We start from the raw sequence: 12,696 nt of genomic DNA on the forward strand, positions 1-12,696 counted from the left end.
TAGGGAAATGTAGTGCAATTCAGCGAATCATCACAAAAATGTACAGAAACATATATTTTCAACTCATTTAAACACGTGAGAACCTTTATAAGTTGTGACATGGTGGAGTTTTAAAAATCATTTCGATGAGTTTTTCCCGTGTGACAAGAACATTTCCACCCTATTAAATCGCTAACTGCATCAAACGATTGCGTACAACATACATTAGATGCTGCATTAACATAAATATTGGCTTCTTGCCGACATAGTAGATAATTTTGCATTTTTTCCAAAAGAGATGGAGCCAATGCTTAGGAGATGGCGCTAATGATAGGAGGTGGCGCCAATGCAGGATGTGTCAATTAACAGTCGTATTGCAATGACATTATCGCATGACGTACATTTGATAAATAATGTTACTGTTATATTTATTTTATTTCTCAACGTACATACGAAGGCCCAATCTTTACACAACACAAACACAAATAAATCAAAGCACTGAAGGCACTAAAGTTGTTCGCTAAATTGCATAATCTTAGACGCAACTCAGTTTTCAAAATTATGTTAAAGCTTTTTGTATCGCAAGTTTGAAATTGACACAACCGGTTCAAATTTATAAAGAGTGTGTCTTAAAGCACAGGTCGAGACGTGGATGCATTGTTTATCCTCATATTTATGTTATAGAGATAACTTAGACAAAATAACAACAATATGTCTCTTTTTTTCGCAATTGGTTGTTGCACTGGCAACCATCTTTAGAATTTTGGTTGCCTTGCTAAAGAATAACAAGCCTAGACTCATGTGCATGTTGTGTTATGTGTAACTAATACTTAATTTATTTTCTTAAAATTATTGAGCAACAATTGTGCCGACATGACAGGCTTTTAATGCATCGTGTCTTGTGTCGAGCCTAATTGATCCACTGTCGCCAATTTGTATTCTATGTTTTATAAGATTGAGTTGTTTCAAGCTTTGAAAAAGCTAGCTGCCCTGGTTTTTAGCCCAACTGTAACCAACTTTTGAAACTGAGTTTACTGGGCTTAAATCTACTGATCCCAGGCTAACAGGCAACCACGTAACCTGTAAGTTATTCATGATGTGAGATCTGACAGTGTATTGAACTCATTCAATTTGCAAGTCTGAAGACATTAAAGGGACCTTTTCACGTTTTTGTAAATTTACAAAATTAAACGATTTAATAATTTTGGAGAGTTCTGTTGTTGTCGTTATTTTTTTCATACTACGAGGATTGCTTATATAAAGTATAAAATACATCTCTCATTGTATGAGCACCGATGGCCGAGTGGTCTAAACGATATACTTTTATTCCAGGGGTCAGTGGTTCGAGCCCAGTTGAGGGTAACATTTTTTGTTTCTTTAATTTTATCCTTATTTTAATGGAGCTTTTAGGATCCTATGTTTACATTTATCAATATAAAGCATTTAATGACATACTGTTAAAAGGTCTATTTTAGGTGTTTACTTAAAATTTCACAAGGTAAAAATTTAGAATTCATTTGTTGTTTATTTGATTTATAAGTGATTTTGTTAATTTGCCTTGTCAGCGAGGTTACTTTGAAGTCATTATCACTTTTATCTTTTTTTCTTCAAATCATAAATAGAAAAGATAATTTAAGCAAAGATAATTTAAGCATAATTTGCAAGTCTGAAGACATTAAAGGGACCTTTTCACGTTTTTGTAAATTTACAAAATTAAACGATTTAATAATTTTGGAGAGTTCTGTTGTTGTCGTTATTTTTTTCATACTACGAGGATTGCTTATATAAAGTATAAAATACATCTCTCATTGTATGAGCACCGATGGCCGAGTGGTCTAAACGATATACTTTTATTCCAGGGGTCAGTGGTTCGAGCCCAGTTGAGGGTAACATTTTTTGTTTCTTTAATTTTATCCTTTTTTTAATGGAGCTTTTAGGATCCTATGTTTACATTTATCAATATAAAGCATTTAATGACATACTGTTAAAAGGTCTATTTTAGGTGTTTACTTAAAATTTCACAAGGTAAAAATTTAGAATTCATTTGTTGTTTATTTGATTTATAAGTGATTTTGTTAATTTGCCTTGTCAGCGAGGTTACTTTGAAGTCATTATCACTTTTATCTTTTTTTCTTCAAATCATTAATAGAAAAGATAATTTAAGCTACATTTTGGGAAAACAGGGCTTAAGGCATATGCATTACTTGTCATCTCAGTACCAGAGACTCTCTTTTAACAAAAAAACCCATAAAATCAGAAAGTGTCGTCCTTGATTAGCTTGTGCGCACTGCACAGGCTAATCAGTGTGCACAGGACACCACTTATATGACATGCATTAAGCCCTGTTATCCCTGAACGCTGCCAATATGTAAATATTTCAATGACAAAGTGACCAATGTCGTCGCACAAGCTGTTGAACACTATTGATTACATACACACACTCGCTGTCTGCAGTGTACCAGTGGTGTAGTATAAACAGGCAGATGCGGTGGTTATCGTTCTTAGCGTAGTTAAGAGAAGACTGACTTGCAAAACTTGCTCTTAACATTAGTTGTCCGCCAGCGCGAACAACTAATAAAATGTAGTTTTTTTTAAAAATATATAAGTGATCAACTCAATTAAGAAGTCACCAACATGAATAAAACAAATTGTACGATATATACCTAAAAATGTTATACTCAATAAAACCAACAAGTAAATGTTAAACATTATCAAGATGATTAATTGACAGCAATATTTGTATACAGTATGATAATTCACGAAATTAATATAGGATAATACTTCTTCTTGAAACGATGATTTGTGTCCCTTAATCCAAATGCTTAAATTACTAAAAGGCCAAGGTCAACGAATCTTAATTAGGCGCATATCTGTAGTTATTTCGACTATTTACTCCAAAAAATGAAGATAGCTCGGTCTTTTTCCGTTAACTTTTTTGTATACATGTAATACATGTTAAATTTTCTTATCTTTCAAAGACGAACATTTAAATCCATCAAGACATTTATAGAAAACTACTTAACGTACTTCACTTTAAATAGCTATAAATGTGCATTGGAGCCACCTTCTTATCTGAGCGCAACCTCCTTGGCATTAGCTCCATCTTTGTTTGAAAAATGAAAATTTATCTATTAGATAGGCTAGTAGTCGAGTTTTTTTGTGCACGCATTAACTTGTATAGGTTCAAAGCAATTGTTTTATATAATGAGCGATTAAATTTGCTGGGAATTTGCTTGTCACACAGGCAAAAGACATCGATTTGCTTTTACGAATTCTACCATGCCACAACTTATAAAGGTCCTCACCTTCCAATTAATGGTTTGTGATTGTATGTTTCTGTACATCTTTGGATGCAATTGACCTTTCGACAGCCGATTGATTGACAGGCTTATTAACCAATCAGATTACAGCATAGATTAGGCCCGTTACTATCCGCCATTTTGTCCGTCAAACTCGCCGTTGTCCGACACATAAGCTTATACGTAATTCTGTGTTTTAAACAAAGAAAATGGTTGAAAGGTGCTGTTATGGCACTTGCTATTCAGACACAAGGTATCCAGAACGGTTAAAAGATGGAAGTACGTTTTTCCGTTCCCTCAACCGGGTACTAATCTTGAAAAATTCAAACGTTGGATTCGTCTTTGTGGTCGTCCACACGAACAGCTTAATCTCAACATATTAAGCGATCGCCCGAAAGCAAAACACAGTCGTTATAATAAGATACTACGCGAAAATAGAAAATGTAAGTTTTGCAACGGACACGTTATAAAAAAGAGTATAACTTTGTACTTGTTTATCCTCTATATAGACAAATTAGAAAGGAACATTTAAAACCATTTTTCAAAGGTGGCCAACGTTAAATAAATTTGACATTCTAATGCAGTCGGCAAATAAATAAGACATTATAAACTTTGCTAGATTTTTTTAATGCTAATGAAATCGTAATAATAAAGACAATCAGTTATTATTTTTAATAATATCACATAGAATAAAACATTTTCTATTTCTTTCGGTTTAAGTCTTCCAAATTTAATGTAAGTTAAGAAACTATTTTCAAATGCGCAAGTAATTATCAATAGGGGCCAATAAGTGTCATTTTACACCATATGTGGGCTTTCTACTAATCCGTTATCAAAACAGATGCCGCAAACTGTGAATGACCCTTTGAAAACCCGGTCTGATTAGCGAGTTTTTTTGTACATGAAAATTCTTTCAACTTTTTATATTTTAAACATTGCAGAAGATAGTTTTCGAGGAAATAATAATATATAATAATATATTGTATATGTTACTTTTTTGACGACTTTGACTTTGTTATATGATTATAACAATGCGCATGGGTCATTTTGACCAAACGCATTGTAGATATGTGTTATATCGGATTTCAATAAAAACGTTCTTCGTCTTCTATTATAATAAATTTACTTACCTGTGCCACATTTGCGATGTTGCCATCGGTTGCAAAAATTAACGGCTTTTAATTAAAAAACTGAAACATCTATTACTCAAGGAAAAATATTGTGACTAACGAACAATTCATACTGTATGCGATAATTGGCGATAATTTTGCCGACTTTGATGATAAATTTAACGGCTTTTAAGAAGACTAATAAAAAAGTTTTGACTATTTAATAGATATGATAATTATATTCAGCACCACTATTCAATGATAATAAAAACTATTGTATGGCCTTTCTGGTATACCATGAGGCCTTTTTGGTTCACTTATGCGGCCGATTCGCGTAGCCATTTTTATGACGGACTTCGGCGGAGTGACCCCCCTTGAAATCGGTGGGCGTGGCTTCACTCTCGCTGTCGAAAGGTCAATTATAATCGCTGATTTTTTTAAAACTATGTTGACAAAAACATATAAATCCTATTCACCCTGTTAAATTATCCGTTAAATTTCAAAACATCGGGGTCTGAGCGCCACCTCGGAATAAGCATGGGCTCAATTATTAGTGCATCTAAAAAAAGAGGTGGCGCGCATGCAATACGGGCATTGGTATATCAATTGCAAATAAACGATAAACATTTACAGATCAATTTTATATACATGTATACGCAATGGGCCTTTTTAATGTAAAAATTGACATACATGTAATGCGTTACAAACATTTCAACAACGATTTGCAGTTATAAATACTAGATATGTAAATACGACATATTGATTAAAATAGAAGAGAATGAACACAATGACAAAGCGACGCACGCAAATATCGCTTTTTTAAGGCCAACACATTTTAAGCATTGTTTTACGGTTCGGGGATATAAATTAAAATAAACTGAAGTTGTATACGCCGTTCAATAAAAATAAGCATATTATTTAAAGAAATGTTCTGTTGTTAAAATTCAAACTTTACAAAACTTTAACAATTAAAACTTGAATTTGCGGTTTGTGCGGACACGCTATGTTATAACTCTAATGTTACTTTTTCCAACCTTTGAATGTATAATAAACTACGGAATCTGGATAGTGCCATCTATAATCTCGCACTTCTTTCATCAAGGGCGACATGTGACAGTTCTTGACAGTACGATATTTTTCTTGACAGTCGCGGTGAAGCACAATTTATTTAACACGATATATCGCCCTTGTGTAGGTAGCCCAAAATGCGATATATAGAGAATAACAGGTAACTGTCCCGTCGTTTTGTAATATAACGGCGAGGCTTGCTTATTTAATTCGTGCCGAGCCATATATATTACAAAACGATGGGACAGTAACCTGTTTTTCTGTTTATCATACAACATTTTGCTAAAAATCTGCAAAACAATCCATTTTTTATACTAAAAATGTACGGATCCCCGCTGATTTTGCTGATCCGGCTTTTACACGTTGACATACCATGTAGCAACGCAATCTCTTGCACGACGGTAACATTACATTCACCTCTGTGATGGGCTCAAAACGGGCTATTTTTATGGAAGCGTCTCATTCATGTCATCATCATTCCAAGCCTTCATCGTGGAGGTAACAGTATACTAAACAATCTCTTGCACGACGGTTTCATTACATTAACTGCATTGAAGAAAACCATCTCATACCATATCTGTCTTAATTCATTATTACAAAATTGATATGGTTTTCTTGATGTTAACAAACCTACATACATACACACGTCGAAGCAATGCCTAACGTCACTCAATAAAAAATATGTTCAATTGTTTATATTTGAAAAGTGCGTGGAATGATTCCATCTGCGTAAATGGGCAATAAAATAGTTCCAAAGAGTTGCATTGAAACTCGCAAGTTTTTGCACGATGTATCGTAAATTTATAATTCCTATTTCATTCTTTTACGCCTCTGATCCTAAAAAATCCAAATCAAAGATACTTTGAATGCGTTTGTTCGGTTTTACCCAGTTTCTGGGCAATATGACATGCTGAGCCTTTCGCAGAGGTTTATGTGAGAGCAAGGAACAACAACTCGGCGTGGAGATTGCTAGCAACGGCGTTCGAAAAGACGACACGAATTATCGCTTATTTTAAACATCGTATAGAGAAAAAATGTTGTTTACACTACTAATGGGAAGAGGACAACCGCTTTAATTATAAACGTCTTGAATTAGAGATCAGGAATGGACTGCAGCGACAAATTTAATTGAAGAACACACTTCACCGAATAGTTTGGAGACGCCATTTTGGAGATGTGTATTGAAATTGACATTTTGATGATGTTGTCAATATTGACATAAGCGTGTTAAATCGTTTGTTTAAAAAGTTGAGGATTAGCATACAGTTATCATTCGTCTTGACTTTCTGTGCAACACATGCGATTGCAATGACTATATCGATAGTTAAGATTTATTGTCCCATTGATGACGTCATTTAACTTCTGTAGAGCGGACTGTGGTGATTTAAAAAAAAATAAACGTTTTTGTGATTTATGATTTTAAACTAGAATAAAATATGTACGTTCTTGGTATCAAATTGTTTGTTTTGTTGAACCTGATTCATGTTGATTGAAATTGTTGACTTTGTTGCAAATCCCACGTAACTCTTAACATTGACTGATATAAGAACTTCCTGTTGACCATGATATAAAAAATATATCATGAAACGTTATATCAGGCAGATATCAATGTCAGTGGTATGATAAATCGTGTTAAATATATCGTGACTGTCGCGCAAAATATCGAGTATCGCTTCGCATGTCTAGTGTCGCGGTCAGAAATAAGGCCGCCATGCACGGGATTCGGATAATATGGGCGATATTTGAAAAATAAAATATCGTGCGTCGCCGCGACTGTCGCGCAAAATATCGTGTATCGCTTCGTGTGTCTTCGTTTGAACGCGACACTAACCACACGAAGCGATACTTGCGCGACAGTCGCGGCGACGCACGATATTTTTCTTGACAGTCGCGGCGACACACGATATATTTAAAACGATATATCACCTTTTGAGCTACCTACACAAGTATCGCTTCGTGTGTCACCCTTGATGAAAGAAGTGCGAGATTATAGATTATAGATGACACTATCCGGATTCCGTAATAAACCGTTTACTAGTGCATGTTATCTGAGTAAACTACCAGGTCAACTTATGTGTTGATAATTGTGTGTTTCTCTCGAATATTTGTGTAAAGATTGCCGTGAAACCAACGATAAAAAGTGTGTCCTAACAGAAACATACGGAAGTGTGTGAAGGTGTTTCCCACCATTGTCAGGTTGAATGCATATTTTGAAATATTTAAACCTTGTCACGCCTTCGCGGCCAGACTGTGAACAACGCGGAAGATATATATGTACTGAATGTGGAAGTGTAAAGCAGTCATGCTCCGGATACGTCACACTTAGAGAAGGCGATAGTACTGTGGTTTGTATTACGACTCATTAATATGCAGTAATGTGTTTTATGATTTGCCTAAATAAATACCCAATGGTTTCAATGTTAGTCTAATATACCATTGGTTTTGTATTGTGCACATCTCGCCAGGTGCAGAATATAATCATTTTGGTACACCAGGAGAGTTATTTAAAATTAATTCGCGGTATTTCAAGAAATTTATTTTTTTCTTTTAGCAACAATTTCATGTTTAACTTTTTGTCAATCTATAAGGGTAAATATCTTAATGCATTCAACAAAATGTAAGTTTGGCATTCCAGAAAAAACACTATTATTTTATTCACAAACCGTGAACAGCTTAAACTGCTCGCCATTCAACAAATCGAACAGTTTAAGTTAATGGGGAATTTCAAAACCACTATTTTTTGGTGCCAACAAAACTGCAAACATTTCAATAAAATATAGAAAGCGACTACAATTAACCTTTAAATCTAACACGGGCGGGCGGAACAAGCTAATCCGGGCCATAACTTTGTTGTTCATTGTGAGATTTTAATATCAGTTGGCAAATTTGTTCACCTTCATTGAACGGTGTGTCGCGCGAACGAATAACGTCGATATCTCCATTGTCAAGGTCACACTTTGAGTTCAAAGGTAAAAAATGGCCTTAAATGAGCTTGTCCGGGCCATAACTATGTCGTCCATTGTGAGATTTTAAAATAATTTGGCACATTTTTTCACAATCATTGGACGGTGTGTCGCGCGAAAGAATTACGTCGATATCTCCAAGGTCAAGGTCGCCACGACTAAAATTTGATGAATTTTGAAGCAAGCGGGGTAACTATGAACATGTAACAATCCACATTTTGAGTTGTATCCCTTTATCAGACTTTTTCTTTCTTGAAATCAAGGTTGCCCGAGTAAAATATATTGAATTTGAAACAGGGGGGGGGGGGGGGGGGGGTAACAATGCACATTTTTAATTGTCTCCCTTTATCAGATATTTTTTTTTTAATTGAAAATTTTGTTAACTTGTTTCTGAAAATAATCAAATATGTTCAAATACGAAAATAAATATTTTCAAGGTACGTAAATTAATATATTAATTAAACTAATTAAAGTGACAATTCTAGAAAATTTACTTAATGTTATTTCGTATAAATCCTTGCAATCTCTAGAGCGTCGTCACTGTATTCACTATTCAATTACCTTTTCTACATTACACTGGCATTGCAGCAAATAAGAAAGCTGAATAGTCACCGATTATTGTTTGCGAAAAAAGATTGCCTAAACAGACTTTTCATCAACGCGCTACGTAGCAAATTTCATAACCCGCAACCTGAAATAAATCGGAGTGATGCAATTACATCTGACTGAATACATGACCGAGATTTTCCATATTTAATTTGTCACAGATGTCCTATGAAGTGCAAAGAAAAGGACTGTTTTGTTATTACTTAAATAATTATGTTACTTTCTAATTGATACAAAAACATCATTTAAACTGTATTTTAAAAAAAGTCTGAACATCATGCACTCAACAAAGGGATCTTATTATCATAGGCCTAATTTCGGGGAGTGTTAAAGCTATTTAGCTTCAAGAAATGTCCTTTATATCGCTCTTTTTGAATGTATGCAAGTAGTGGCTTATGCTGACATTCACATATTTACTGATAACAATCAGTACTTAAAATATTTCAGTCTATATAGTGATATTTGTCTTTTTTTCCCCGATTTTGTTAGTTTCTCATTAATATTCATGGATATGCAAATGAGATAAATATATAATTTGGTCTTTAAATAAAGCACAATGTGTAGCCTTTGTTTAAACACTAATTTGTTTGTATTACGATAAGATATAATATAATAATGATGTGATATACTAGTAGTCGCCCTGGTCCGTTTTCCAATTTTGAAAGGCGGTTGCCATGAAAACTGGTTGATATGAACACTTTGAATTGAGTTTATCTTTGAGGACAAGTGAACAATTTTGCTTACTTGAGTTACTGAACAACTTGGTATAGGTGAAAATTAATCCCACGGGGGTGCATGGAGATCCCTTTTAGGACATGGCCTATCAATCTTACAGCCGTTGTATCAGATCTTTTGGAATGCGCAGACATAACCGTAATGCTGTTAGAGGTATTCAAAAGTTTGCACTCAACCACATTTGATTACGACTCATTTTTCGAAGGCATTAAGTTTCAAGAACACGGTGAAATTTAGTGGAAATGCGAACGTAATTATATGATTACATGTATGCATGGCTGCCCACAAATCGATGTCCTGTCTATACTGGAAGTACTTCATGCGATCACTAACTACAACGAGACAGCATTTCATTGTCCAACACTTGTAGACAGTGTCTCTTCTCAATGTCTAATTCAGACAAACACACGGTAATTCATACACCTACTTCCCACGTTTGCTGGCTTAAAGGGGCCTTTTAACGCTTTGGTTAATTGACAAAATTTAAAAAAAGTTGTTTTAGATTTGCAAATTTCATTTTAGTTATTATATTTGTGAGGAAACAGTAATAATGAACATTTACCGTACTCTAAAATAGCTATTATATGCATCTATTAACGATTTAAAAACCTGAAAATCATAAAGCGTTGCAACGCGAAACGATTTAATAACTTAGAGAGTTCTGTTGTTGTCGTCATATTTTGTGAAACTACGAGGATTGCTTATACAGAAAATAAAATGCATTCTTCATTGTATGAGCACGGTTGGCCGAGTGGTCTAAGTATTAAAATTTTACTCCAGGACTCCAGGGGTCAGTGGTTCGAGCCCTGTTGAGGGTTACTTCTTTTTCCTTTTTTAAAATTTTATTCTTGTTTTTTATTGGAGCTGTTTAGATCCAATGTTTATTTTTATCGATATAAATTATAAACAAACTTCAAAACATGCCAAACTATGTGAAAAGGCCCCTTTAAATGTTTTGCAGTGATTTCAAGCATTTCTACGGAGATTAAGATGGTAAGACATAATAAGATGTCACATATAGACATAGGTGCTTTGAGTTTTTTTATCGCAAATAATTCGTCATCATCATTTTTTGACAGGTCTGGTTTGTCTTTTAATGAATATCAAAATGTCCTCCGCCAATCAAGTTTGTTGTGGGCTGCTATGAGTAGCTCATCCATGGAGAGGGACTTCCAATCTTTTACATTGTCCATCCAGCTTTTCTTCTGACAGCCTCAACGGCGGCTTTCCTCGAGTGTACTCTGGAGCACAGTATTGCACAGTGAGTCGTGCCTGATTAAGTGTCAATAGTGGCATACCAAGCCAGCTTTCGTAAGTTGACAGCCGACAGGTGTTGTTGTGGGCTAACAAGTGTTTGAAGTGTATGATAGGGTGTTCAGCGAAGAGATGGTTCATTCGCGTACCTTTGTCGCTTTGTTGCTGCTCCCACGGGAGGACAGTCACACTGGTTCTCACCTGATACTCAACTCTAATTTCTGGTTCTGTTACTTTGATTCAACCACACACAGGTAACCACTTCTGCTGGCGGGCGAAACGAAGAGAAGGGGAGTACACCTTTCGTACGATAAACTGCAAGTTTTTTAAGACGAGACGGGCGCCGCAAAGATTGACATAAGACCACTGAAAGGTAATAGCATGTTGACGAGAAGGCAACACAAAACAATCCATAATTTCCTTGGCCTAAATGTGTAGCAATATGGACCTTGGGCTCAACACAGCGTTTCCAATATATTAACATTGATGAGGAATATGAAGTCATTCAATGTTAAGTGGAGTAAGAGAGCGTATGTACGTATCGTCGGCGCCGGACAGGGTGACAGACGCACAAACATACAGATTAACGGACGAATTAATTTGTATTTAAGCACATTCTATTTTCTGTTGGTAGAAATATATTTAGTGGAGCACTTTTTGATGATAGAGGCAGGTGTTTTACTGTCTATTTAATTATTTATACACAAACGCATTATAACTTGGAAATATGCGAATACAAGGATCTCACAATCAGATGCTCGTTTTTGCGATAGAGTTTAGATGTGATTTTGTTAACAGTTTGCAACTTATTCAACAGTTGAGATGCGACTATAATACGAATGACTAGACTTGTTTTACTTTCCTTAGACTTTATTGCACCTTCTGAGCGATTTTAAATGTAACATTGATGTCAGATGCTTTTAATTGGAAATCATTGATAAATTTGTTATGAATTATTAAAGCCATATTTGGCTTAAATCAGTTTTGTATGTTTTATATACAAAATTGTACAATCGTCAAATGCATTGTCGGATGAAAAAACACTGCAGAATCTGTCAAAAATTCTCAGCTGACTTTAAAAAACACCATTTACGGGCAAGTTGTTTTTGTATGGATAAGAAATATCTACACAAGGTCATCTATTTAATAAACATCGAATATAAGCATTAGAAACATGTGCACTATACTGGTCAGGCTACCTCACTCGTACTTACAACATTTACTAATGTGTTCATTCACCCCCACCCTAAAGCATTTCAATGCACATGTGTTGATTCAATAAAAAATATTTTTACTGCTTCGTTTTAGAACCTGTTATTTCATTGATGTATAAATAGTACTGTTTCCGTAATGGATATTCGTGAGATTTACTGTGAAAAACGCTGTATTAAGGAAAGGAATGAAAACATGACGAAAAAGGACTCAACGCAAGGGAAATTACTGAAGTAGTATCAATGCGATGATATACATGTACAAAAAGTGGTTGCGCTAATACAAAAGGAGAAAACATATTGAAAAACCTTGTAAGCAATGTGAGGGTATACAAACTTGATGTATTGAATGACACAGAGCGAGACGGACATTATGAAAAAATTCGCGGCTTCACTAGGAAAGTGATAAAAAAATGTGATTGTTTTTATAAGGATTGAGATTAAGACTGAAGCAACAAACAAAACACGATAC

The sequence above is a fragment of the Dreissena polymorpha genome, chromosome 4, assembly GCF_020536995.1.
Source record: "Dreissena polymorpha isolate Duluth1 chromosome 4, UMN_Dpol_1.0, whole genome shotgun sequence".
Lineage (NCBI taxonomy): Eukaryota > Metazoa > Mollusca > Bivalvia > Myida > Dreissenidae > Dreissena > Dreissena polymorpha.